Raw genomic sequence first — 26,400 nt, forward strand, 5'->3', positions numbered from 1 at the left:
CCAATCATACGGTACAACCCCTGAGTTTACAGATTAATTAAAAATTCTTGCTAATGGGCTTGCAATTTCATGTGCCAATTCCTTTAATTGAGTCCTTTGAGTCCTCTGAGTGCAACTTGTATAAACAGAGACATAAAACTTACACATTTTGGGTCAGCTGCTCAGCTGGGGCAAATATGTGCAGCTCCACTGTATTCAATGGAGTTACATTGACTTACACCAGCTGAAAATCAAGACCTTTATTATTGCTATTGTTATAAAAAATGAAAACAGTTTTTTTCGGTTTTTTCAAATATTGATGAAACAATATGACGTAATAAAAATAAACCAATCACCCAACTGTGTCAACACATTAGATAAATGCTTTTTCTTCCCAAGCAAAAGACCAGCTTCCTCAAGTCAAAGTGCTCATAATCAGAAGTAGCAGTCATCAGACACCTTTTATTTCATTTCCAGTGTTAACAGTGGAGAGTTTGGCTTTTCCCCAGGAAGGCCTTCAGAACTCTCATGTTGTACCCTGGCAGCACTAGCCCCTGTTAGAAGTTTTATAATCTAAACAAACAAGATATTACTGGTACCTATTTATGTATGTATGTTTTTCAAAGATAATTATTAGGCATAACTGAGTCCACAGCCAACCAATGCCAGGGGAGCTACTGTAAGAGCAAAGTCAAGATAAACCCAGGGAAGGAAAGCAGAGTGTAAGAAGATAAAGTAGAATGACATCATTGTTTAGCACAGTCTTTACTTGAAGAGGATGCTTTTACACATAGAAACTGAAGCCAGGAGCCAGTGGCTTCAAAAATAAAATACCTTTTGAGACTTTGATCTCCCCTATTTTATATCTATTATTTAAAGGAAGTTTTAGTGCCTTCGTTTAAAATAAACATAAAAAAGCTGCTAAGATTTTGTTTTTCTTGAATCATTCTTCAATACGGTTTGTGTTTAAACAGACCACAGAGAAGGACAGTTCCAGCTTTGAGAAATAAACCCATAAATACAAATGCTACAACGTGTCAGGCATAAATAAGTAAGTCACAAACACGGCAGACCACAGCAACTGTCAAGGAAACTTCCTTCCAGTTCCCACATTAATAACAATTATATAGATCACAGAAATACTTACACATTGAGACTGGTCCAAAGCAATAGGAGCCATGAAAACACCCTACCTCTCTAGAGAACATATTCCAGCAATATAATGAACTCACTGTAAAAACACTGTTATGTTTCAGATCTACATCTATTAGAAAGAAAGAAAGAAAGAAAGAAAGAAAGAAAGAAAGAGCTCAGATGATAAGGATGAAAAACATACAATAGAGTTATACTTCATATGTTGAAGCACCAAAGTATCTAGAGTACCAAAACAATGCCTATGAATGGGGGAATCGGTTGGAATGTAAATGGCAGAAGGTATGCATATGGAATATTTCACCCTTAAACGTACTGCCTTTCATTGACTTAGTACACAATCTTAACCTGAATATTGTATTCAGCAGGTGAATTTAACTTAACAAATAAACAGCATATGCATTATTTTAAATTTACAAACTAAAATGCAGTTCTTCAAGTAAGGAAGGAGGGGAAAGACTAATAGTTTTTTTCCCAGCTCTAATTATGATGATCATATGGTCCTAAACTGAATCCATAGACTGAATATCAATGTACTTTGATAGAATTGAATGTGAAATAGATGCAATATGAATTCTTTCATTCAGAGGAGCTCATATATATTTAATCTCTGTCCTGTCTCAACACAATGTCTACAACCTGAATACTGGATGGCTTCTATTAAGTAGCTGAGTTTTCTTATCTTTTATTTTTTTGTTCTCTTCTTTGTAAAAAGCCAAAGATTCTTTTTAGTCCGCTATCATAACTGTACACTGTCATAACTCGACATATGAACTAACCCCTTCCCTCAATCCAGACTTACTGGAAGTCTGTGATACTTTTATAGTGTTCAGGAAGCCTTAATCTATCAGAGTAAAACCCTAACCTTGCAAAGATTTATGCACAGTGTTTAACTTTAAGCATGTGAGCAGACCCTCGATGAGGTCTATTCTCACGCTTAAAGTTAAGCATGTGCAAAAGTCTTTGAAGGATCAATGCTGTAGTGAGGTAGCAGCACTGTGCTTAGCAAAGCTATACAAATATTATAAAACTTTAATAGAATTTGCTCCACCATAGTTGCACAGCTTTTGAGTCTGCTTCCCGTGAACATTCAGGCAGTTGGGTCTCACTGCCACAAATGTTTGCACAGAGTAGTTTTCTAGGTTCCATGTCATCTGATCCATGCCTGATCAGATAACCACAGAACTGAAACAATATATCATGACCCAAAATCACTACTAACCAATGATAGTTTGAATATTGAGTATTGAATACTCAGAATTGTCCATGATCAGTCTACCCAATACATTTGGGGGGAAAAGAAATCATCGAATAATTTCAAATAAATCTATGGGAATCACAATGTGCTTGTGGACATTCTAAAAGCAGAAAAAGAAGATAAATCCATTACGTACATTATTTGCTCAATAGACCATGTAATCCAATTAGATGTTACACATACCCATTAGCTACCACTGAAATGTTAATTTTTCCATTACATTAACACCATTTTCCCAAAAATATCAAAAGATTAAGGTTAAAGGACTAGAGTTCCAAATAAGTTTTGCTTTAGAAATTCCAGCCATTTCACTGGATAACTATTCAGCCTACAAAATGAGCTAGTAGTCCAGTGCAGTTCTAAGTGGATATGTGGTATTAATTTCACACTCTCACCAGAATCTAAGGACTGAATTGGTAACCAGGCTTATTGTCTTACCTTCTGGAGGTGGCTACTTCTCCAGAATAAGCTACAAGAAGACTGGGGAGGCAATGAGCTTCTACTGACTCTGTCCATACTACATGGTCTTGTGGATTGAGGATGCCAGTCTCCAGAGCTCTCAAGAAAACACATTTCTCCACCTTTAAATTCACAAAGAAAACAGCTTTTAACCAAGAATTTCAACTCTAACACTTTTGAACTTGCCCTGTGGGCAGTAAAAGAGTTGCTAATATCAGAAATGTTTTGCTGGCTGTCTTATTAGCCAGCCTGAAAAATTCACACACTATCGATCCAACAAACCTCAGTCATTTCAGACTCAATATTGTAGCAGCATTGAGCAAAATTAAAACTTCTGCTGTAGCTTCTACTATAAACCAGGATGTTCAATGATATAACAACTTGCATTTGTAGGTAAATAATTAACTCAGAATAACAATTTTAAATTAATGTTTTTGGTTGGCAATTTAATTTTTTATTAGACTAGATTGTTTTGAATTAACCAACATATCTTGTGTGCAGAGTTGTTCTAGAAGAGCTCTGTGTAAGCTCCAAAGCCTGTCTCTCTCACCAACAGAAGTTAGTCCACTAAAAGATATTACCTCACTCACCTTGTCTCTCTTGTGTATCTTAGGCATTTACTCATTTGCATTATTGGGAAATTATTTACAGCACCCATTTTCAAGCATTTAAAGAACCTCTCCCCCCCCAAAAAAAAACCCCTAAAAATGTAATTTGTCCCTTCTTTTTGTGTTAGGGGACCTTTCCACAATAAAATATTTTAGCATGAAAATTTCATTAGTGCAACCACCAGTGTAGCTGTGTCAGAGCAAGCCTAAGGTGGACACAGTTCCATTGGTTTCCGGTGGCTTTCAACTCCATTGACACAGCACAGTGGTTCACACAGTAATAAAAATGCTGAAGTTGCCAGAGGCTTGTCTATGCCAATGCTCCCAATGGCACTACCACTGATGTAGCTGAACTGGTGGTAGCACTGGTGAAAATATTTGCTGCACTTCCCCAGTGGACACAAGGCCGTGTATACTACTTTGAGTAGGGAAAGGAATGCTATTTTAAGCCTCTTCCTACCTCAGTTTCTCAGATTTCCTTTAATACAACAGAGCAAGTTTTTCAATAGGCAAAGTTCCAATAGTTGTGAATATCATGGGAGAGTGGATTATTTTGCCAAATAAACGTCTTATAAAACAGCTCACTATTCTCTGAAATTTTGCAGCTATCTTAAACAATACTCCCTCAAATGGTTAGCAATATATAAAGAGGTCCTAATTCAACAAGGTACTTAAGCACAGACCTAACTTTAAGTTATAAGTAGTCCTAATGAAGCCATTAGGACTATGCATGAAAATAAAATTAAGCGTGTGCTTAAGTGCTTAGCTACATCTGGCCCTGACTGCAGGAAAATGGTCCACTGAGGAAATACCAGCCCTCTACTATGAACTTTGCTCATTTGGCAGTGGTAAAATTCTGTTGCTAGGATTTTTATTTTGTTGCTCAAAGCTAGTCTGCATTTGTTATGTTTACTGACTTAAACTCTGCTCTCTACTGTGCTAGGGTCTGAGCCATCTCTCAGTGAGAAGGATAATAGGGACAGAACACAAGTGATAAGAGAAACTATACAATAAAGAGTGTTTTTTTCCCTTCAAAAGCCTATTCTCCCTTCATTACACTCAAGAGAGTCCAAGGCAAGACACGTTAAAGAGGCATTATTTTCTTAGTCAATTCATCTGCCTTGTTCCTCTTTCACTTTTTGAAGCAGTCACAATAACAGTCATCAGAACATATCTCCCCTCATTCACTTCCAAAAAAATCAGTGAAATGACCTTGTTTTGAACGTGACCTTTCACTTGAGCAGCCCAGTTGGCTCTTCCCACTTCTCAAATGCTAATCTCTCACATGCTCGCTGGTGCAAATTTTAAAATTTTCTGCAGGCTCACTCTTCAGTGTGAGCCTCCTGGGCATAATTCAGTCATCCAGAGCAGAGTGCCACGACAATGCGGATGGCAGAAAATATCTCAACTAAAGCTCCCGGGCCTCAAGAGACTTGTTTGTACATTTCACTAAGGCTCACTCTTAGAACAGACTCTGCAATTTTAACAACTGCTAAAATTGTATGCATCTCAGGGATCTTTTTATCTATGCAAACAAGGAGGCATCATTAAAAGAGTATGAAGTGTAAACAAAAAGATGTGCATGGGAAATTTCTGAACAAAGTTACAGGAGGTCTCCTGTTTTAAAGGAAACTTCATCTCTTTTCCTCGGCAGAATAGCCTGAGAGTAGAAAAGTACTTGTGATCATGAATGTGCTATACATAAAACTGCATCCTGCATTAGTATAGGTATTACCATTGCATTAACATTAATAAAATGTTTAAGAATTATAAAAAACTGTAGTGCTGTCCCTAAGGGTCAAATCCTGGGGTTCTGACTGTGGGCTCTAGAGGGCCTTTATGGAACAGCTCTGCCTCAAGGGTGCCATGGAACCAATCCATCCCAGTGAGAGCTACAGGAGTAATGGTATCTCTGGGAGGGGAGAATGGGTGGAGTGCAGCTGCTACACTTCCTTTGAAGATGGTACAGCATGTACCTCCCTCCTCTGCCCCAGTGTAGTGAGTTGTGCAAGTAAATCATGGCACATACACAGATACATGTTTAATGATGGTTATTTGCAAAGCTCCAGCAATTTGCTCCACATTCTGACGACTCAAGCACTCCACTAACTTCTAGCAGTGCTGGGTTTTTCAAATTACGGTACTCCAGTAGCCCTGAAGGGACACATCATTGCATTCCTCTCCTATTGCTTTTACAAACCCACCAGAGGCAAACAAACAAACCAGCATTGTTTTGTCGTCACAAAAAGCCCAATAACTATTATAGTCATTTATAGACTTTCTCCTCTGGCCTTATCCTTACTATGGTCACATTCAACACAATGGAAGTCCTCTTATCTAAAATGCTTTTAAATAAATCTGTATTGTAAAAGTGTCTAATGGCCTACTAAGTCTTGGATTCCGTTTACTATCAGAAGTCTTTTGGGATTCTCTGTGGCTTCATGCACCTTTTTTCTCCACAAACTCTCTTCCTGAGGTGATCTGCAACAAAAGGCAGGATGTATCTGTCTTCCTAGATCTGCCTTTTCTCTGTTTATTGTCAATGCACAGCCAACAAGTTTTATCTTTCCTTTGCGAATCTTTACCATGACAACTGCACTTGCACTCAGAAGTCCAGATTCCATGCTGCAGTGCATCACTGAGGTGAAGTGGCCTTAAAGCTGTCATAACTGGCAATGGAAAGATCTCCCCAGTGTAAGGCAATCCTGTGGTGGCATAGGAGCTCTAGCTTATGTTTTCCCTGATGCCGTCATTGGGGGTCAAGCCAGGAGCAAAGGGGCATGGACTAGGGCTCCCTTATGCCCAACTTCCTTCAGACTCTGCTTATGTATGCTGGTGAAGCAGCTAGGCACACAGCCAAACCAGAAATGGGGGAATTCAAAAGTGAGCTCTATGCCTCCTTCACACGACTCTCCTGAGATGTGGTGTGCAGTTTTTGGTGTACTCCACTGTCTCTCCATGCTAACACCATCACAGAAGCATGGCTGGCTAACAACAGAGTAAGGCCCACACGATTTGTTTCTAAAAATTAACACTGAACAATTGCATTTCTTATTCTGTATGGGAAAGAAAATATTAAAAGCTCCAGTGTGCCTCCAAGTTCAGAGCTCTCATTTACAGCATTAGGAGCTCTGCACAAAGAACAAAAACTTAATCTAGACTTAAGACTTTTCTTTTGATGACTAAACAAGTTCCTTCTCCCTAACTGATAGTATTACCGGTTTCCTATCTAGACTGTGCTTCAGCCAGCTCGCTCTCACCCATGTCCCTGTCTCAGTGAAGCACTGGTAAAGCAGAGCAACTGTGCTGCTCACATCCTATGAAAGAGAGAGACAAAGCTGATGTAGGTCACTGCAGTCCCAAACTTCTCATATGTTTTCTCAGAGGTGTCACATACTTGTTGAGCAGGACAGGAGCACACACACAAAATTGCCATCAGTTCAGCTGAACAATTTCCCAATATTGCCTTCTGGAACCTCATCAAGAGGAATTAAATCACTGAACACGGAATCTATTCAGCCCTGAAAGCTTCTGTCGGCATGTTAACAGTGCACCTTGAGGCCAACTCTTTTAAATCTAACATATTCAGAATAGACACCTCTTATTTGCCCATTGAGAGAGAAGATCACTGACTCAGAAAATAAATCCATTCTCTTCACCATACCTGTGTCTCAAACCAGATGAACAGGGTCAAGGAAGTCAAAAGGCTCCAGATTCCACCAGCCCTGCTTTACACGTGCCCTTACCACATAAGGAAGGTATAAGACCAAGTGGTAATTGGGGAGACTGTAAACATCAATTAATGATATTTTGTGCAGGGACTTAATCACCAGTTAAAGAAGCTGATCCCATTCCCACCAAAATGGAGGCATTAGTCCTAGATTCCTCCTGCTTACTTTCACCAGCTATGATTGGCATAATGGAGCTCCTTCGGCGCTCAGAGTCCTGGTAAGTGAAACTAGCTGTATATCATCCAGAAAAACAATGCATTTTTCCCTGTTGGTATGAATCTGTACCCATGCAAGCAGACAATCCATTATTAATGCAATCTGTTCTTATCTGAGGAAATATAAAATTCTCTACAGGCCAAAAGAGTTGATCATTTCTGAGAGGAAACATCCCCAATTCCCCAAGCTGCCCACCACTCAGAGCAATCCATTACTCCAGACTTCATGCATGCCAAGAGTTGAAGAATCCTTTCCTAGAATCCACCATACTTTTGTCATAGCCTGCAAGCACTCCCTGTGCTGCAGTCACTGAAAAACTCTGAGCTGAACAACAGCCAACAGCATTAACCTACTCCCCATATAACAGATCATCTGTAAAGCAATGTGACCTATAAAGACAGGGTAATGAAGGAGGATATGTAGGAGCCACTGCATCAATGTCTAAGGACAAATGATCGTCTTACTCTCCGACTAGACCATTAGTACGGTGCTTCAATGGCCACACAGAATTTTCTTTCAGATTTCTGTAACCCAGCAGGGTCCATCAGTCTTCTCAGAAAGATCTCAGCTGAAAGGCCATGAGCAAATAGATTCCTCCTCACTATCATCATAAATATTCCCCATCTATGCACATTTATTTTTCATTCACAGGTACTGTATTGAAAGGTGTTAATGGAGAGTGAAAAATAAATAGACTCCTCTTCCAAATGCTTTGGCTCACTTTAATGGTTGGATAAGACGGCTGCCAAAACTGAGCTGTATTATAAAATTGACAAAACATATTGACTCATTCCTCCACAGTTACTTTCCACTTTAAGAATATGCTCTGTTTCTTACAAGCTACTTAAAGCAACTCTACTGTGCAATCAATATGTTACTACAATGAGGGTTTAATCTGATGTCAGTTTGAGTTCCCTGGGCAGATCAAGGGCATTCATTATATGACCCTAAGTTTGTTCCTATTTCATAGAACAAAAGAGTAAACAACCATATAAAGTTGACTTCGCTGAGACACTGCTATTTTAGTCCCTGAGCTCTCCTGAATTCAGGGACTACTCCCTGGTGGCACCAAGAAGTGTTAGACAACCTGCATAGGAGACAAGGGAAAGTGGTGATGTTAGCCGGCCCCCTCTCCACAATGGCAAATAGAAATGTCTGGACATGCAGCGTGGGCAATACTGCACTCTCATATGGAGTAAAGCAGAATCCACCCCCCACAATCTTCGGAGGGATTGTTCCCTTCTCATAAGGTTTTTTGCCAGACTGCCTAAAAATAAATACTAATTGGGAATTGCTTGCATTGCACTACAAGGTATGTTCATGTTGCAAAGATGAAAAAGGACTTTACACCAAAGAAAATGCATATTCTGAAGTGCGCATATTATACTGGAACTTTTATATGATAAATATCCCAAGGGTTTTATTTTATAAGTAATCCTTAAATCCATGGGGCATGTGCATTTATAAAACAAAATTACATCAATAAAATTGCACATGCATGCATGTAACAGGTGAAGAATGAGATCAATTCAGTGTACATTTCAGGTTTTTCAGCTAAGTTTTAACCCTGTTAAAACTGTAATATTGCACAAGATCATATTATAATCAAGGAAACTCCCTGTCCTACCCTTTTCTAAATTAAGGTCTTCACAGAAAGTGAAACCATGGTGCTCAAATGCAGATTGAAATTAGGTCACTGAACTAAGGTGATTGGCTAATACCTGTTAGGTGCTCTATTGATTTTCCTGATAAAGACAATCCTGGCAAAAAACAGAACAAGTAAATTGTTTACATATTCCTATTCCCAACCTGTGCTGTATGAGAAGTCATCTGCAGGATACATTTAATGTAAAAGTTAATTGTAAGCATATATACATTTTGATATGTAAGCAGATATACATGGTTAAGAATTAATTATAAGCATATATACATGGTAGTAGTTACAAGCTTTCTACAGTAACAATGAGACAAATCTTGAGGACTCTACTCCATTATTACTCAGTCCTCACCTCAGTGTACTCCTATTGGTATCAATGGCATTTGCCGACATAAGAAATGAGTGAAAACAAAAGGCCATATTATGATCCCCATACTCACACTAAGTAGCACCTTAGCAAGTAACAAGTAGTCCCACTGAACTCAATGGGTTGATGCCAGCAGAAATTCTGGCCTCAGATGGTTGAGATGCTACCTACTTCCTCCTCAAAACAAACATAGGCAGAAACTAATCTTTGTATCAGGAAAAATTTCATTACATTATTCAAAAACCTTTCATAAAGAGATGAAATAGGAACTTTTGTTTTCTCTTTCGTTCTTCTATACCATTCATGAGACACTAGTTTACTGTTTTTGTTATACGTGCAGAACATGCCGCTTATTTGCTCTTATTGATCAGCTTTCATTAAAAAAAACCATTAAACCCATCCAAGTAACCATAATAAATTTTCTTGGACATTTAAAGCAGTTTACAACAAATACATTAAAGGAAGCTGGTCAGTGAAAATCCCAAATTATGTGTCCTGTCTAATTATTGATCTTTAGAACCCATTTAGAAGAGATCATTTAGAAATCTGTATTCTTAAAAGAAGAAAAACTCCTCACATTATTACCTCTTTCTGTCTGATTTATAAAATGTTAATTAAGAGCCTAGAGAAACCGCAGTAGGAGTCAGAACTGCTGAGCATCTTTTCCTTCTAGGGGATGCTCAGAATAATGTGAATTAGGGCACTAGATACTGAAGTTAATAAATGAAACACAACACGTTGTGTCTACATTTTTGACTTGTGGTTTCATTTCAAAGACAAGTTATTTTCCCAAATCTGCACACAAAACCTGGTCCTGAGACAGTAGCTGTTGAAAATTATTTTCTTCTCCATTATTCAGTTCTTTCCCTCTCACATAGGACTGGGAGATTCTCATAACAATAGTTTACTTCTTTGTTAATTGCTATATTTCTGAATATTCATTAGCCGTATTTTAATAATTCATAAAAACCTGCAATTAGCATCAGTTTTATACTTATTCTGTTAGATTTAGCTGTAAATTAGGCCTCCTGGAGTTGTTTGCCTTTGTATTTGTTATTAGTTTTCCAGAACATTTCTGTTTTCAAATGGTGATGAAAGACACCTCTCTAGGAAACAGCTACACACACACTGCCAGTTGGGATTTTGGTAGCACTATAACTACTCCATCATGCTGCTAATTTGGGTATCCCTGAGAAACAACATAAAAGTGAAGAGAGAAATTTCTATACAGTCATCAAAATCAGGGCTAATGCAACAGGGGAGCTACAGGGAAATCCAATTCCCCTTGTTACATTTAATTAATTCATTTAAATATCTCCTGTAAAAGAAACAGAGAAGAATAGTTACACTGCTTAAGTATTTTTAATTCAAACCATGATCTATATGCAGCAACTTAAGCTGACTCATTGGAAAGACAGGTTCTGAAAACTTATATGAACTGTGGAGACCCTAGCAATAACTATCTCCCTCCCAAAAGCTTATCACAGTCATATTAATTAACAGAAGTCAGCCAGTTTAGGACTGTAGCATGCAAGTGGACAGGAAAATAGGAGCACAGGATTCAGGATATTGGCTCAGACTATTTCTCTATTAGTTGGTTATCCTCCCAACTTCTCAATACCCCCGGCATATCCAGCTATCAGATGCTTCCAGGGAAGATGACAAAAATCTGCATTTATACCCCCAGAATGTTGTGTACTACTGTACATACTGGAGAAAAAAATGTTTAGTCCTGATCCCTATGATATCAACGGCCTTATGCTTTGAAACATGAGCTTTGATTACCCAGTTATTTTCATTTCCACAGATTTGGGAAATGTTTTTCATTTGCAACCCTCCTCCACTATTTTGCAGCTACATTACTTTACGTGTGATCGTACATTTTTTATGTGTACCTTATTTTTTGCCCATTGAGTGTTGAACTCTTTTACAGAGAATATACTGAATTACTGGATTTGTTTCTCTGATCCCAATCTCTGACGACAGCTATAGAAATTGAAATGTTATAAAAGGTGTAAAGCTATTACTTTCCCACATCAGCTGAGATTTTCCTCTCAAAAGAGTTTCTACAGTTTTGAGCATCTAAGGCCATACTGTCTTCTCTACTGTCTGTGCAACATTTTAAGCCTTTCTTCGATCTCTGTGAAAGGACCTCCATAAGGGTTTCGCAAAGGGACAGTCGCTCTCCATGGCAGCATCCTACCACCAAACCATAAACACTTCAGTGGATAGGTTAATAATGTCCCTATCAGAATAATTCACCAGTATGACCTCACTGCCCTGTGAATCCAACCCCTAGAAATAACTTTGAAATAAGTGACGGGTGGGAAAGCTCCTGGCCATATGACTTTGTAAGATCTGTATTCCCAAAGGGTCAGAAGGGGATGGAGGAATTGGACATTAGCTCAAGACATAGAGGCTTCTCCACAGATAGTTCAGGTTCCCGCTGCTCCTCTGAGACCTGTATAGACATCGAGGGGTGGCGTCAATATGTCTTGGGGGAACAAAGCACAGCCTTCAGTGGAAGAATGAAAAGAGAACTCAACACATGCAAACATACTGAGTTTCTTGCTCCTGTTGTGAAGGTAGATGGAACCTTTAATATTTCTGAATTCATTAATCATGACAGCAGAGGTGCCAACTTACAGAGCTGATGGATTTTGAACTAGCATAAATTACTTTGGACCTGGTGGCTTCAGTACATTTATAAGTCAGGGTGTTTTATGAAGTACTCTTTCAGTAAGAGATCTAAAATAGAAAACCTATTGTAGGTATCTTGATAACGTTTGATAATCTCTCACTTACTATCATATTCAATGACATAAGCTTCCACAAAAATCTTCAGAAAAGCTAATATGAGAACATTCTGTTTGATTTCATATTTTAATGGATGGTGTGTTGAATTATCCTTTATTCTAAGGGATCACTTTCTGATTACATGAAACACTAATGACACAACTAAATCTGTCAAATGTCTCCTCCTCCACTTTTTAGCTGAAGTAGGGCCAAGGCCAAATATCTTAAGAAGAAGAGAGCTGAGCAACTAATTCACAACTAATAGCTTATTCAGCACATTTAGACTTTTTTCTTCTTCGTCATCTTGAAGAACATTTGGAATTTGAGTTGTGTTGCAAAATTGTGATTGGTAGAATAAGTCATATGATACTGTTTCTGTTTCCTGATTGTGGGTAACATCATGTCACCGATACACACGCTAACTACTACCTTCACTCCACACAAGAGTGTGCTGAGACTTCACAGAGGAACTTTGTAGTAGGGAAGGAAGGAAGGCATGAAGGCTTCACCTGGAGATGCCTACAAGAAGGGAATAGCGTATTGAGGTTCTCCCACCAGCAGGTTAGAAAAATGTAGACAAGCAATGAGTAAAGGATCCATACTGAGCTGAGTCTATGCAGCTCCAGATACAATTATTATCTTGTAAAACAGGGCAGACACTTAAGTGATAACCTAATAGAGAATTAACAAATACAGTGCCATACAGTAATTAGATAGTAAAATTTCAATAAACATCTTAATAATCATCTGGTATTTAAATACTATCAGCCACATTGTCAACCTTTTATTCCCCCTGGTAAGTGCTTACTTATGTGAGTAAAATTCTGACTTCACGCAGATAGGACAGGGGTTCACAATCTGGCCCTTTATTAATATTCAGCCAAACCTTTTATAAATGAAAGAAGGTACATGTTTGTAAAGTACAAAATAATTCATAAATAATATTTGACAAATTCTTCTTGTAACACTAAATGATTTTTGTGATGGTGAAATGTGCTGGATTGACAGCAGTGGACAGTGAAGTCTACTGAATCAAAAAGCATCTTTAGTATGGATAGTATAAGCTTTTCCTATATCACCTTGCCAACACACTACACCCCTTCTCTGGGCAGTACATTCTCTAAGCACCATCAGGTCTCGGTCACTCTGACTCTCTGGTTGCAAACAATGTCAAGTACAGTCATGACCACTGTAATGCCCACACATTTACTCAAATTTAACCTCCAACTAATAGATACATGTATCTGGTTATGTGGCTAGAACCCCTCAGCTCAATATGTTTAATACAGCTATATTTTATCCATTCATGGATGAAACTCTCTATTGCTGAGGGCCACATACTCCTTAAGCCTCACAAACGAAAGGCAAAATTAAAACTGATGGACTCCTTTGGCCATGCAGCAGATTCACTTACTACACTTCTGAAAAAAGAACAGGAGTACTTGTGGCACCTTAGAGACTAACAAATATATTAGAGCATAAGCTTTTGTGGGCTACAGCCCACTTCATCGGATGCATAGAATGGAACACATATATATAAAAGTCGGAAGTTACTATACAAACTGTGAGAGGCTAATTAGTTAAGATGAGCTATTATCAGCAGGAGAGAGAGAGATTGCACGTGGTCAGCATCTTCCTTTCTACAACACTAAAGAGATTGATTATGAAGTTTTTAATTTGGGGAAAAGCATATATCTTCAAAAATTCTGGAAAGTTTAGATCAGTGAGATTCTTTTAGACCACAATAGTCACAAATTACTGGCAGTACCTTAATAAAATGACAGTGTTACAAATGCTTCCCAAAGGTGACATTTGAGGGGGTAGAGTATTTCTCTGGAGCAGAAGGCGGCTTTTCTAAGAGCCATATAACAAGATGAGCATTTGCTGCAGCCGGTTTGATTAGATAGCCTGTCACTGACATCTATTGGCAAAATTCAGAGTCAGGAATTTTAGGTCAGGTTAAAATGAGTTAAAATAGAGCCAAACTTTTAGGCCCAGATCCTCAGATGATGTAAATCAGCATAGCTCCATTTAGTCAATTTACATCTGGTGAGCATCTGTCCCTCAGTCTCTTTATAAATATAAGTCATGGTCCTGCCAGTATTTACAGATTTAATGAGACTTCTTGCATGAGTCAAGTTCGAAATATGCATAATGTTGGGGTAACCTCAGAAACCTCTTCCACACAGTTCCCCAGTAACTCAGTTTGACTCCAGTCTTGTCACTCAGGTTCCTTTATTTGGCCTACAGCAAAATTATGCTGAGTTGATCAGTCCTCAAACATAGAGGGTGAGTACAAGATATCATAGAATATCAGGGTTGGAAGGGACCTCAGGAGGTCACCTAGTCCAACCCCCTGCTCAAAGCAGGACCAATCCCCAATTTTTGCCCCATCCCTAAATGGCGCCCTCAAAGATTGAGCTCACAACCCTGGGTTTAGCAGGCCAATGCTCAAATCACTGAGCTATCTCTCCCCGTACTACACACATCTAAAGTTACAGAGAAAACCCCTTTCTTTACATAAATTTACACATCGCATTACATTCACTATACATTGCATCACATGTTTTGGGATTGGCTTGGTTACTTTGCAGGAACCAATCCCTGTACAGCATGCTCTGTCCATGCACCATCTCCATGTTCTACCTTACTCTTTACCTAAACATTCTGTTTTCAGCCTGCTGATCTAGTTACCTCCCTAATCCGGTCTTCCAGGAAATGAGGCCTCCCCCATATTTAATTACTCATGGCAAGCCAGGTCTACATTCCACTGCCTTTCTTTTTCATATATATATAATTGTTTTTATTTGCATTACATTTTTATTTTTGTGCTTTAAGTTTATTATTTAGCAACACATTTTTAAGATTATAGTAGTTGTACGTATTTGAACTATTATAATTACTAGGCTAAAGTATGAACTGAGGGGAGCAAGCTTACCTTCTATGCTATAGCCCACCAGATTGTGATTTTACATTATAAGCTTGCTTTGCCTTTAAAGCATTGTTTTTTATTTTAATTTTGCTTTTATTTGAATTACATTACAAAAACTGGTACAAAATATTTTTTTATTTATTACCATCAGGTGTTTAGGTATGAAACAGAACACAAGCCAATTAAAATAACATTTTCTGAGTTGGTACAAAAAGTCAGGTGGGGAAGATTAATGGAGCCGGTGGTGAAAGGGGGACAATCCCAAAGGCAAGGGAGGGAGACAATCACTAAGAGACAATAGGTTGCTTCTCCTCCTTAGGGTCTCAGCATTCCTCAGCTCCCAGGATTTAGCCTAACACAGGGGCCATGTGAATACCCTTTCAGCTCTGTTCCAGCATTCTACTCTATCCACCAAAACTAAGAATGGGAACCCAGTCTGACAGGTACTGCAGGTCTAGATGATCACCTGTTTAAAGGGTCAGGAAGGATCTTTTCCCCCCATGGGCCAATTGGTGAAGGATCAGGGAGGTTTTCTGACTTCCTTGAAACACCTTCAAGCCACAGTGGGTTAAGTAGGAACAAAATTAGTACCTAACTGAGGTACTGGGGTGTGGTTTATTCATCACAGCCACTTTCCAATGCAGTTAAGAGAATAAACTGAATGGTTCTCTCAAGTAAAAGACAGGAATTTTGGTGATGGGCCTTGGGCTTAAGTGATAGGGCGAGAGCTTGTGGCCTTCATGGACTGAGGTCGGACCTCGTGCCCCTCACAGGCTGAGGTCGCCCTCCCCCTGCTGAACCCTCTTATCTCTCTCATGAGGAGAAAGTGTTAGGACTCTGAGAGAGCTAATTCCTGGGGGGCGGGGGGAGGCAGGGGAGAGGCTGAGGAGAGCCTACCCCATGTTATGGGTTATATGGTAAAGAGCCCTGTAACCCTGGTGTGAGTTCTGGGTTATATGGTAAGGAACCCTATCACCTCCACACTGGTTAATATTGTGCAGCTCTTTAGCTGTTGCTTTATTACTGAAGAAGGTATCTAGGGTCTTTTCCAACTATTCTGATTTTGAACACCCTTTTAGTCCCTATTTTTATTTATTAATTTATATTATTTTTTTTTTAAAAAATGTTAACATTTTTAGAAGCATTGAGATACCGAAAGGGTTAACTAACAAAATTAAGTCTGCCAGGAAAACGCTGGCTGCTTCTGGATGGATTTTTAGCAGCCTCCAAGATTACTATACAATCAAACTACGCTTGAGTTGATCACACTCAAACATAGGATCTGGGTACAGTGTATACCACACATCCAGAGTTATACAAAAACTCTCTTCCTTTTTATACATTTACACATCACATTACATTCACTACACATTGCATCTCATGTTCTGGGATTGGCTTGGTTCCCTTGCAGGAACCTATCTCTGTACAACGTGCACTGTCCACACACTGTCCATGCTATACTTTACTCATTGTCAAAACATTCTAGTTTTCAGCCTTTTGATCTAGTTACCCTCCCTAATCCTAAATCCAACAAAAAAAAAAAAAATGAAGCCTCCCCCATGTTTAACTACTCATTTCAAACCAGGCCTACATATAAGTGTGTGCAGGATTGTGCTCCCTCTTCCAAGCTGCTCAGTTTAACAACAGTGGAAATAAAAAGAAACAGGCACAAATTTAAACAGCTTCTTTCATTCAAATATTAATCTAGTTTGTTATATGTGGAGCAGGATTGATTTGTTTTTAATTCCTGAAATTGTTGACAAGAAAAAACAAACAAAAATATTTGTCAACATTGAAGTGTTAAAATCCATTGCTGATATAATAACCTGATATACGGATTTGTGTACAGGACCAAAGTCCAGAGTTTGGTCAAAAGGTCAGAGGCTTAGTAATAACTAAGAGAAAGCAGAATAACCAAAGATAACCTTGCTTTTGCTAATATATGCCTGGTCAGCAAAACGCCAGATGTTGGGGGCAATAATTGTATCTTATTCAAAGTTGCAAGTAGAAAAAAGAAGCCTTGTTTCTGTTGTGTTAGTTTCTTCTGTAGGGAAATGGTCTTCCCACTCATCCAACCTTGAATTTATGAAAAGGTTGGAACATGTCAGTATAAGATATGGCTTCCTCCCACCTCCCTTTCCCAGGAATCAATGCCTGCCTTAAAACACAAATAAGCAACTTGAAATACCATCTTTATTGCCATATACTTTCACTGTTTCTGTGCTTTTACCCCTAGATATGTATCTGTTGGACAATCCAAGGAGCTATTTCATTCCTATAGACCCCAAATTAAATCCAACATATATTCTTTACTAATACATTTATTAAAGTACTAATTAAATACTAAATGTTAATTTGTTAACATTGAGACCATGGGCGGAGACATTATGTAACCTTTTGACCGTTGGCTACTGTGCTATCATGTCTTGCAGCTAGACCTATCTGGGGGTGTGGGACTGCCTACCCCATCACTTTCCCCACCCATTGAAAATCCATATATTCCATTGTAATAAATTAATTGACAGTGTCTCTGAGCCTAATAAGTGAGGTGACACTCTGTCAGTGCCGTACATAATAAACTCCTATGCTTGACCTCTACACGGTGTGGATTTATGTCCTTCAATTTGGGGGCTTGTCCAGGAGCCAAGCTTGTGAGCTGATTGAGGATCTGAGACTAAAATCCAAAAAGGAGGTGAGTATGTTTACTTTACCACCTCATTAGGCCAAGGATAGAAGTCTCTCATCCCCTTTCAGACACATCTTGTTTCCACTTTTAAATTTAAGTGTGAAGGAACCTAGACTCGTGTAGTCCAAGCAGAGGGGTTAAATAAGGGTACCCATTGGAAGGGAAGACGAGTGCAAGAGGGTCATGTACTGTTTAAATTAAGGGAGTGTTACAGGGGACTTGGATAAATCAACAGCAAGCAATTGGCCATGAGTTAAACCCAGGCCTGGCTGGGTACGCAAGCGGTAGGCAGTGCAAACTGGTGGTCCCATTTCCGCATTGCATGTAACATTGAAAGTCCTAGGGGAGTGCCCCCCACAGGCATGTGACGTACGTGCTTTCGAATAGCACAAAGTCTCCAACCAATCAGGCAGGCAGCTGTGTGTAACGTAAGACCGTGCGGCAGTTAACAAGAAGGGGAAGACGTCCCCATCAAGGCTGTGGAACTTGAGACCATAGCATAAAAAGGGGGAAAGGTAAATCCCCATCAAGGCTGTGGAACCTGAGACCTTGGCATAAAAGGGGGAAAGGTAAATCCCCATCAAGGCTGTAGAGATTGAGACTACAGCATTTAGAGGGGAAAACATAAGTTCCCAAAAACAAGGTCAGCAGCCGGGGCGAGTAAAAGCCCATGGCATCAATAGCAGAGGCGATAATCAGCCCACGAGAGTATTTGGAATATAAACATGTCAAAACTCAACAGACAACAGCTAAAAAAACAAACTACTCTGCAGCCGGACCAGAGGCGAATCTGGTTACTTGGTAAAATAATCAGAAAAGTGACAAAATAGACAAGGCAGTAATAGTGTTATTAAATATACTCAGTGTAAAAGAAAGAGAAATTGCAACTTTAAAATCTGAGAATCAGGCTCTAAAGGATAAGAGCTTGTGCTTTAAACCATGTAATGGTCAAGAAATTGGAAAAGATCCCAGAACAAAAGAACTACATTCACCATACCCGGGACACACGCCCAGAGCAGGAGGGGGAGAGCCCACTCCCTGCATTTGTCAGCCAACTGCACCACTGGTTAACTATCTGAGGGAAAACTCAGCAGCACAAGGCAAAGTTGAGGAATCAGAACCCCCTCCATACATTTCTTCGTGTGAAAGGCCAAATTTGGGCACCCCCAGAGACAATAAAAGGGCATCACAAAGATTAATGGTCTCAGGGGAGCAAGTACAGCGTATGGCTCCAATCAAAACTCAGTTAAGGAGGTTCAGAAATGTTAATGAGGAGGGTGAACCAGTAAGGGGACTCAGGACAAAAACAACTGAAATCTACTGTCCCTTCACCCCCCAGGAAAAAAGGTGTTACTGTCTGATTTACCCGAACTCAAACAAGATAACAAGAACACTGAGTTCTGGAACAAGCTGGATGGCCTGGCTGAAATACACGGCCTCCATAGGAAGGATGTTCATGTCCTGGTCAAGTGTAAATGCCCCAGGGATGTGTGAGACAACCTAGAAGATAAATGGAAGACGGGGCACTGGGCTGAAGATCATAACCCCAACCCTGCGGGAGGGGATCAAGCTGGAGAACCAGCAGGAATTCCAAACCCAGAGGCAGAGACTGTAACAGAATTCAGAAATGCACTATCTGCTGTTCTAGGAGCACAGACCACCAACTGGGGGGGCTCTGCAATCAGTGGTTCAGCAGTAGGGGGAGTCTGCCATGTCTTATGCTGAAAAGAAATGGAATGCATTCCAAGCTTATTCAGGTCTGGAGAATATAACATCCTGAGACCATGATGTATTCCTCCAAATCCTAAAGGAAGGGCTGTCTGCAGACCACCAAGTGGTCTTGGCATTAGGCATCTCAGTGGGAGAGACATACTCAGCAGTAATGAAATGGGCCACAGAAGTAAAAAACAGAAAAAAGAGGAAGATAGCAGCAACCACCCCCTCTGAGGAAATTACAGCAGTTCATGCAATCAAAACCACTACCTGCTTCACATGCAATAAGCTTGGACATCTGGCACGAGTGTAAAAATAAAAATAAAATCAAAATATGCAGTAATTGTAAAAGGAGCAGCCACTTAAAGGAAGACTGCTTCTGCCCCAGGGGTGGTAAGGAGGGCCAGTGGCCAAACAAACAGAATAAACTTGATACAACCAGTACCCAAGAACAAGAAAAGAATAAACAAATCCAGGAGTTGCTCAAACTTCTGGCTAACAAATAGATATTAGCAGCCTCTGTGGCTGGAACCAAAGGTGGCTCCAGAATGTTTCTTAACGCATGAGTTGGGGACCAACCATGCAACATGTTAATAGACACAGGAGCCTCGGTATTGATAACCAGCCAAGATCTCCCCCTCACCTGTTGAACCATATGGATTGAAGGAGTGAAAGGGGGAAGATTAAAAGCAATCCCTAGCCAGCCAGTAGAAATAGAATTTAAAGATATAGTCACAGCCCTGGTCTACACTAGGAGTTGAAGTAGAATTTAGCAGCGTTAAATTGATTTAACCCTGCACCTGTCCACATGACGAAGCCCTTTTTTTCAACTTAAAGGGCTCCTAAAATCGATTTCCTTACTCCACCCCTGACAAGGGGATTAGCGCTGAAATCGGCCTTGCCAGGTTGAATTTGGGGTACTGTGGACGCAATTAGACGGTATTGGCCTCCAGGAGCTATCCCAGAGTGCTCTGTTGTGACCGCTCCGGACAGCACTCTCAACTCAGATGCACTGGCCAGGTAGACAGGAAAAGGCCCGCAAACTTTTGTATTTCAATTTCCTGTTTGTCCAGCGTGGCAAGTTGCAGGTGAGTGAAGAGCTCATCAGCAGAGGTGACCATGCAGAGCTCATCAGCAGGGGTGACCATGATGGAGTCCCAGAATTGCAAAAGAGCTCCAGCATGGACCGAACGGGAGGTAAGGGATCTGATCGCTGTATGGGGAGAGGTATCCGTGCTATCAGAATTCCGTTCCAGTTTTTGAAATGCCAAAACATTTGTCAAAATCTCCCAGGGCATGAAGGACAGAGACCATAACAGGGACCCGAAGCAGTGCCGCATGAAACTTAAGGAGCTGAGGCAAGCCTACCAGAAAACCAGAGAGGCAAACAGCCACTCCGGGTCAGAGCCCCAAACATGCCGCTTCTATGATGAGCTGCATGCCATTTTAGGGGGTTCAGCCACCACTACCCCAACCGTGTTGTTTGACTCCTTCCATGGAGATGGAGGCAACATGGAAGCAGGTTTTGGGGACAAGGAAGATGATGATGATGAAGTTGTAGATAGCTCACAGGAAGCAAGCGGAGAAACCGGTTTTCCCAACAGCCAGGAACTGTTTCTCACCCTGGACCTGCAGCCAGTACCCTCCGAACTCACCCAAGGCTGCCTCCTGGACCCGCCAGGTGGAGAAGGGACCTCTGGTGAGTGTATGGTTTAAAAGCAAGCATGCTTAATGATTAATTTGCCCGGGCATTCGCGGCTCTCCTGGATGTACTCCCAAAGCCTTTGCAAAAGGTTTCTGGGGAGGGCAGCCTTATTCTGTCCACCATGGTAGGACACTTTACCACTTCAGGCCAGTAGCACGTACTCAGGAATCATTGTAGAACAAAGCATTGCAGTGTATGTTTGCTGGCGTTCATAGAATCATAGAATATCAGGGTTGGAAGGGACCTCAGGAGGTCATCTAGTCCAACCTCCTGCTCAAAGCAGGACAAACAACATCCATTCTTTATCTCTCTGTGTTATCCTCAGGAAAGTGATATCATTCATGGTCACATGGTTGAAATAGGGTGCTTTTCTTAAGGGGACATTCAGAGGTGCCCATTCCTGCTGCGCTGTTTACCTGTGGCTGAACAGAAATGTTCCTCGCTGTTAGCCATTGGGGGGGGAGGGAGGAGGGGCAAGCCACGCGGTGGGGGGAGGCAAAATGTGACCTTGGAACAAAAGCACATGTGGTAGGTATGTAACGTTAACAGCAAGGTTTACCGTGAAAGAGTGTACCCATTGTTCTATAAAATGTGTCTTTTTAAATACCACTGTCCCTTTTTTTTTCCCTCCACCAGCTGCATGTGTTTCAAGGATCACAGGATCTTCTCCTTCCCAGAGGCTAGTGAAGATTAGAAGGTAAAAAAAATGCACTCACGATGAAATGTTCTCTGAGCTCATGCTGTCCTCCCACACTGACAGAGCACAGACAAATGCGTGGAGGCAGACAATGTCAGAGTGCAGGAAAGCACAAAATGACCGTGAGGAGAGATGGCGGGCTGAAGAGAGTAAGTGGTGGGCTGAAGAGAGGGCTGAAGCTGAAAGGTGACGGCAGCATGATGAGAGGAGGCAGGATTCAATGCTGAGGCTGCTGGAGTATCAAACTAATATGTTCCAGCATATGGTTGAGCTGCAGGAAAGGCAGCAGGAGCACAGACCGCTGCTACAGCCCCTGTGTAACCAACCGCTCTCCTCCCCAAGTTCCATAGCCTCCTCACCCAGATGCCCAAGAACTCGGTGGGGGGGGCCTCCGGCCACCCCACCCCAGAGGATTGCCCACGCAACAGAAGGCTGGCATTCAATAAGTTTTAAAGTTTTAAACTTTTAAAGTGCTGTGGGCCTAGTCCTTCCCTCCTTCACCACCCCTCCCAGTGCTTCTCTCCTCCACCACCCCTCCCGGGCTACCTTGGCAGTTATCCCCCTATTTGTGTGATGAATGAATAAAGAATGCACGAATGTGAAGCAACAATGACTTTATTGCCTCTGCAAGCAGTGATCGAAGGGAGGAGGGAAGGATGGTTAGCTCACAGGGAAGTAGAGTGAACCAAGGGGTGGGGGGTTTCATCAAGGAGAAACAAACAGAACTTTCACACGGTAGCCTGGCCAGTCATGAAACTGGTTTTCAAAGCTTCTCTGATGCTCACTGCACCCTCCTGTGCTCTTCTAACCACCCTGGTGTCTGCTGCGCGTAACCAGCAGCCAGGCGAACTTCCTCAACCTCCCACCCTGCCATAAATGTCTCCCCCTTACTCTCACAGATATTGTGGAGCGCACAGCAAGCAGTAATAACAGTGGGAATATTGGTTTCGCTGAGGTCTAACCGAGTCAGTAAACTGCACCAGCGCGCTTTTAAACATCCAAATGCACATTCTACCACCATTCTGCACTTGCTCAGCCTGTAGTTGAACAGCTCCTGACTACTGTCCAGGCTGCCTGTGTATGGCTTCATGAGCCATGGCATTAAGGGGTAGGCTGGGTCCCCAAGGATACATATAGGCATTTCGACATCCCCAACGGTTATTTTCTGGTCTGGGAATAAAGTCCCTTCCTGCAGCTTTTGAAACAGACCAGAGTTCCTGAAGATGTGAGAGTCATGTACCTTTCCCGGCCATCCCACATTGATGTTGGTGAAACGTCTCTTGTGATCCACCAGTGCTTGCAGCACTATTGAAAAGTACCCCTTGCGGTTTATGTATTCGCCGGCTTGGTGCTCCGGTGCCAAGATAGGGATATGGGTTCCGTCTATGGCCCCACCACAGTTACGGAATCCCATTGCAGCAAAGCCATCCACTATGACCTGCACATTTCCCAGGGTCACTACCCTTGATATCAGCAGATCTTTGATTGCATTGGCTACTTGCATCACAGCAGCCCCCACAGTAGATTTGCCCACTCCAAATTGATTCCCAACTGACCGGTAGCTGTCTGGCATTGCAAGCTTCCTCAGGGCTATCGCCACTCACTTCTCAACTGTGAGGGCTGCTCTCATCTTGGTATCCATGCACTTCAGAGCAGGGGAAAGCAAGTCACAAAGTTCCATGAAAGTGCCCTTATGCATGCGAAAGTTTCGCAGCCACTGGGAATCGTCCCAGACCTGCAACACTATGAGGTCCCACCAGTCTGTCCCACCAGTCTGTGCTTGTCTGCCGTTGCTCTGACAGAGGGAGAGGCGACTGAGGACGTGGCTTACAGGATTGGCTTATAGGGAATTAAAATCAACAAAGGGGGTGTCTTTACATCAAGGAGAAACAAAAACAACTGTCATACAGAATGGCCCCCTTAAGGATTGGACTCAAAACCCTGTGTTTTGCAGGCCAATGTTCAACCCACTAAGTTATCCCTCCCTCTAGTATTTCAGGTCGGATTGAATCTCCATTGAATTCAAGATGCCCCTGACAGATCTCACCAAAATGATTGTCGGACGTTAATTTCACGGAGGGAGGGAGTGGGGAGCAAATGAATACAAAACAAATCTGGTCTATTTCTTGTTTTGATCCACTCCATCTATCTTTTACATCTTTGGCTGCTGGCAGATGGTGCAGTAGGACTGCTAGCAGCCACATCTCCTGGCTGCTTGGCAGAAGATGGTACAATAGGACTGCCTGCAGGACTAAAGAGAATGACCTGGTCAAGTCACTCCTAATTTAGTCCCTGCGCCCATGTCTGCCCAGGCGCTCCTGACCGACCTTACCGAGGCAGCCAGGAGCACTTCGGACACGATGACGATGGTTTTCAGGCCTATTGCATCGTCTGCTGCCACAAGGCAATGGGTTGCTGCTATTGTGTAGCAATGCAGTACCGCATCTGCCAGCACCCAGGAGACATACAGTGACAGTGAGCTGAGTGGGCTCCATGATTGCCGTGATATGGCGTCTGCACAGGTAACTCAGGAAAAAAGGTGCGAAACGATTGTCTGCCGTTGCTTTCATGGAGGGAGGGTGGGAGGGAGGGCCTGATGACATGTACCCAGAACCACCCGCGACAATGTTTTTTGCCCCATCAGGCATTGGGATCTCAACCCAGAATTCCAATGGGCGGCGGAGACTGCGGAAACTGTGGGATAGCTACCCACAGTGCAACACTGGGGAAGTCGACGCTAGCCTCAGTACTGTGGAAGCACTCCGCCGAGTTAATGCACTCAGAGCATTTTGTGTGGGGACACACACAATCTACGATATAAAAACGATTTCTAAAAAAACGACTTCTATAAATTCGACCTAATTTCTTAGTGTAGACATACCCACAGTCAGTCAAATTTGGGTTTGCCCCAAGCAGGGAGACACAATTTGTGGCATAGATCTCCTTAAGGAGCTCGGGGGAGTAATCAACCCCAGAGCTACCTGCATTGAATGGACCGGGGGGTCCAAACAGGAGAAATTATCTCAAAATATAGCCATGATTGCCAGTAGTAAAGCAATAATACCAGAGTGTGTGGGGGGGGAAGTCCAGTAGAAACACTGTGTTCCCTTCACCCTGAAGTGAGGGCAACAGATAAACAAGATTGTGGGCTAGTAAACATGAAGCCCATATCTGTAGAAGAGTCAACTCATAAAGCCCACAGGCAGTACCCAATTAAACCAGAAGCCTTAGAGGCAGTTAAAATTATAGTCACTAATTTACAATCTAAAGTAGTAACTAAAAAAAACCAGCTCCATAACTAACTCCCCAATTTGGCCCGTCCGGAAGCCAGACAGGACATGGAGGTTAACTACAGACTACACTGACCTTAACCGGGTGACTCCAAAGGCACATCCTATTGTGGTAAGCCTCGCCACTCTCCTTAATTTGCTAAAACCAGGACACTCAGTATTCTCAGTCCTGGATATAGCTAATGGATTTTGGAGTATTCCCCTTGCAAAAGAAAGTCAGGAGAAATTTGCATTTACAGTGGGAGACCAGCAGTACACTTGGACCCGAGTACTCCAGGATTTCCATAATTCTCTCTCTATCTTCCACAGGGCAATGACAGGAGTAATAGCACAAGTGCCTTTGGAGGGGGATACTGTAATATTGCAGTATGTAGATGACTTGCTAATTGCCAGTTCAAATGAAAAGGACCCTTTAAAAACGTTAAACAGACTGTTTATATATCTTCGGGAAGCAGGATTTAAAGCTCAAGAAGAAGGCTCAATTGCAACAGCAGTAGGTTTTATACCTAGGGCATAACATATCACAGGGAGAGAAAGCACTCACAGTAGACAGAAAGCAGGCGATTCTAGAGTTAAAAAATCCACGGACAGTTAAGGAAGTCCGGAAGCTGCTGGGACTCCTCAATTTCTGAACAACATATATTTTGGAGTACTTTGGAGTGCTCAGAGATGGTAGAACCAATTCAAAGCCTCACTAGAGGAGGAAAGCCTGCAAATGAGTTAGTAATATGGGGCACAGAACAAGAGAAGGCATTTATAAAAATAAAATAGGCTTTAGCCTGGGTTTACCTGATATGGGAAAGCCGTTCCACCTTTACTGCAGCCATAGTGAAACTCAATACTCAGCTGTATTAACACAACTTCAGGGAGATAAGCAGCGTCCAGTAGCATACCTATCTACTTTAAGAGCCCCTGTATCCCAGGGACCACCGGAGTGCGTAGCAGCTCTGGATTGCGCTGCGTGGGCGGTAAAAGCTTGTGAATCATACACCCTCACAGGGAAATTAGTGCTACATACACCCCGTACACTTATTGATCTCCTTAATACTGGGTGGCTAAGATCTGTAACAGATGCCCACAGGAGTCAGTGGGAATCAACATTGTGCTTGCAAAACCTCAACTTCTCTATAGTAAGGGACAAAGGAATAAATGTA

The 26,400-nt window shown here is 41.6% G+C and overlaps 1 long non-coding RNA gene across 4 annotated transcripts in view; it reads right to left on the minus strand.

The window, feature by feature from the left end:
• The window catches only part of LOC142073009 (uncharacterized), a 199,459-nt gene extending 173,269 nt beyond the window's left edge, over positions 1-26,190 (minus strand). For 3 of the 4 annotated variants that reach the window (XR_012669662.1, XR_012669665.1, XR_012669664.1), the window contains exons 1-2: positions 26,036-26,190; positions 2,828-2,970 (exon numbers count right to left, since the gene is read on the minus strand). This is a non-coding gene — a long non-coding RNA (uncharacterized LOC142073009). The remainder of the gene's footprint in view (positions 1-2,827; positions 2,971-26,035) is intronic. The other variant, XR_012669663.1, reaches the window with a different exon arrangement.
• Positions 26,191-26,400: the final 210 nt, after the last annotated feature.

This window comes from Caretta caretta, chromosome 8, assembly GCF_965140235.1.
Source record: "Caretta caretta isolate rCarCar2 chromosome 8, rCarCar1.hap1, whole genome shotgun sequence".
Lineage (NCBI taxonomy): Eukaryota > Metazoa > Chordata > Testudines > Cheloniidae > Caretta > Caretta caretta.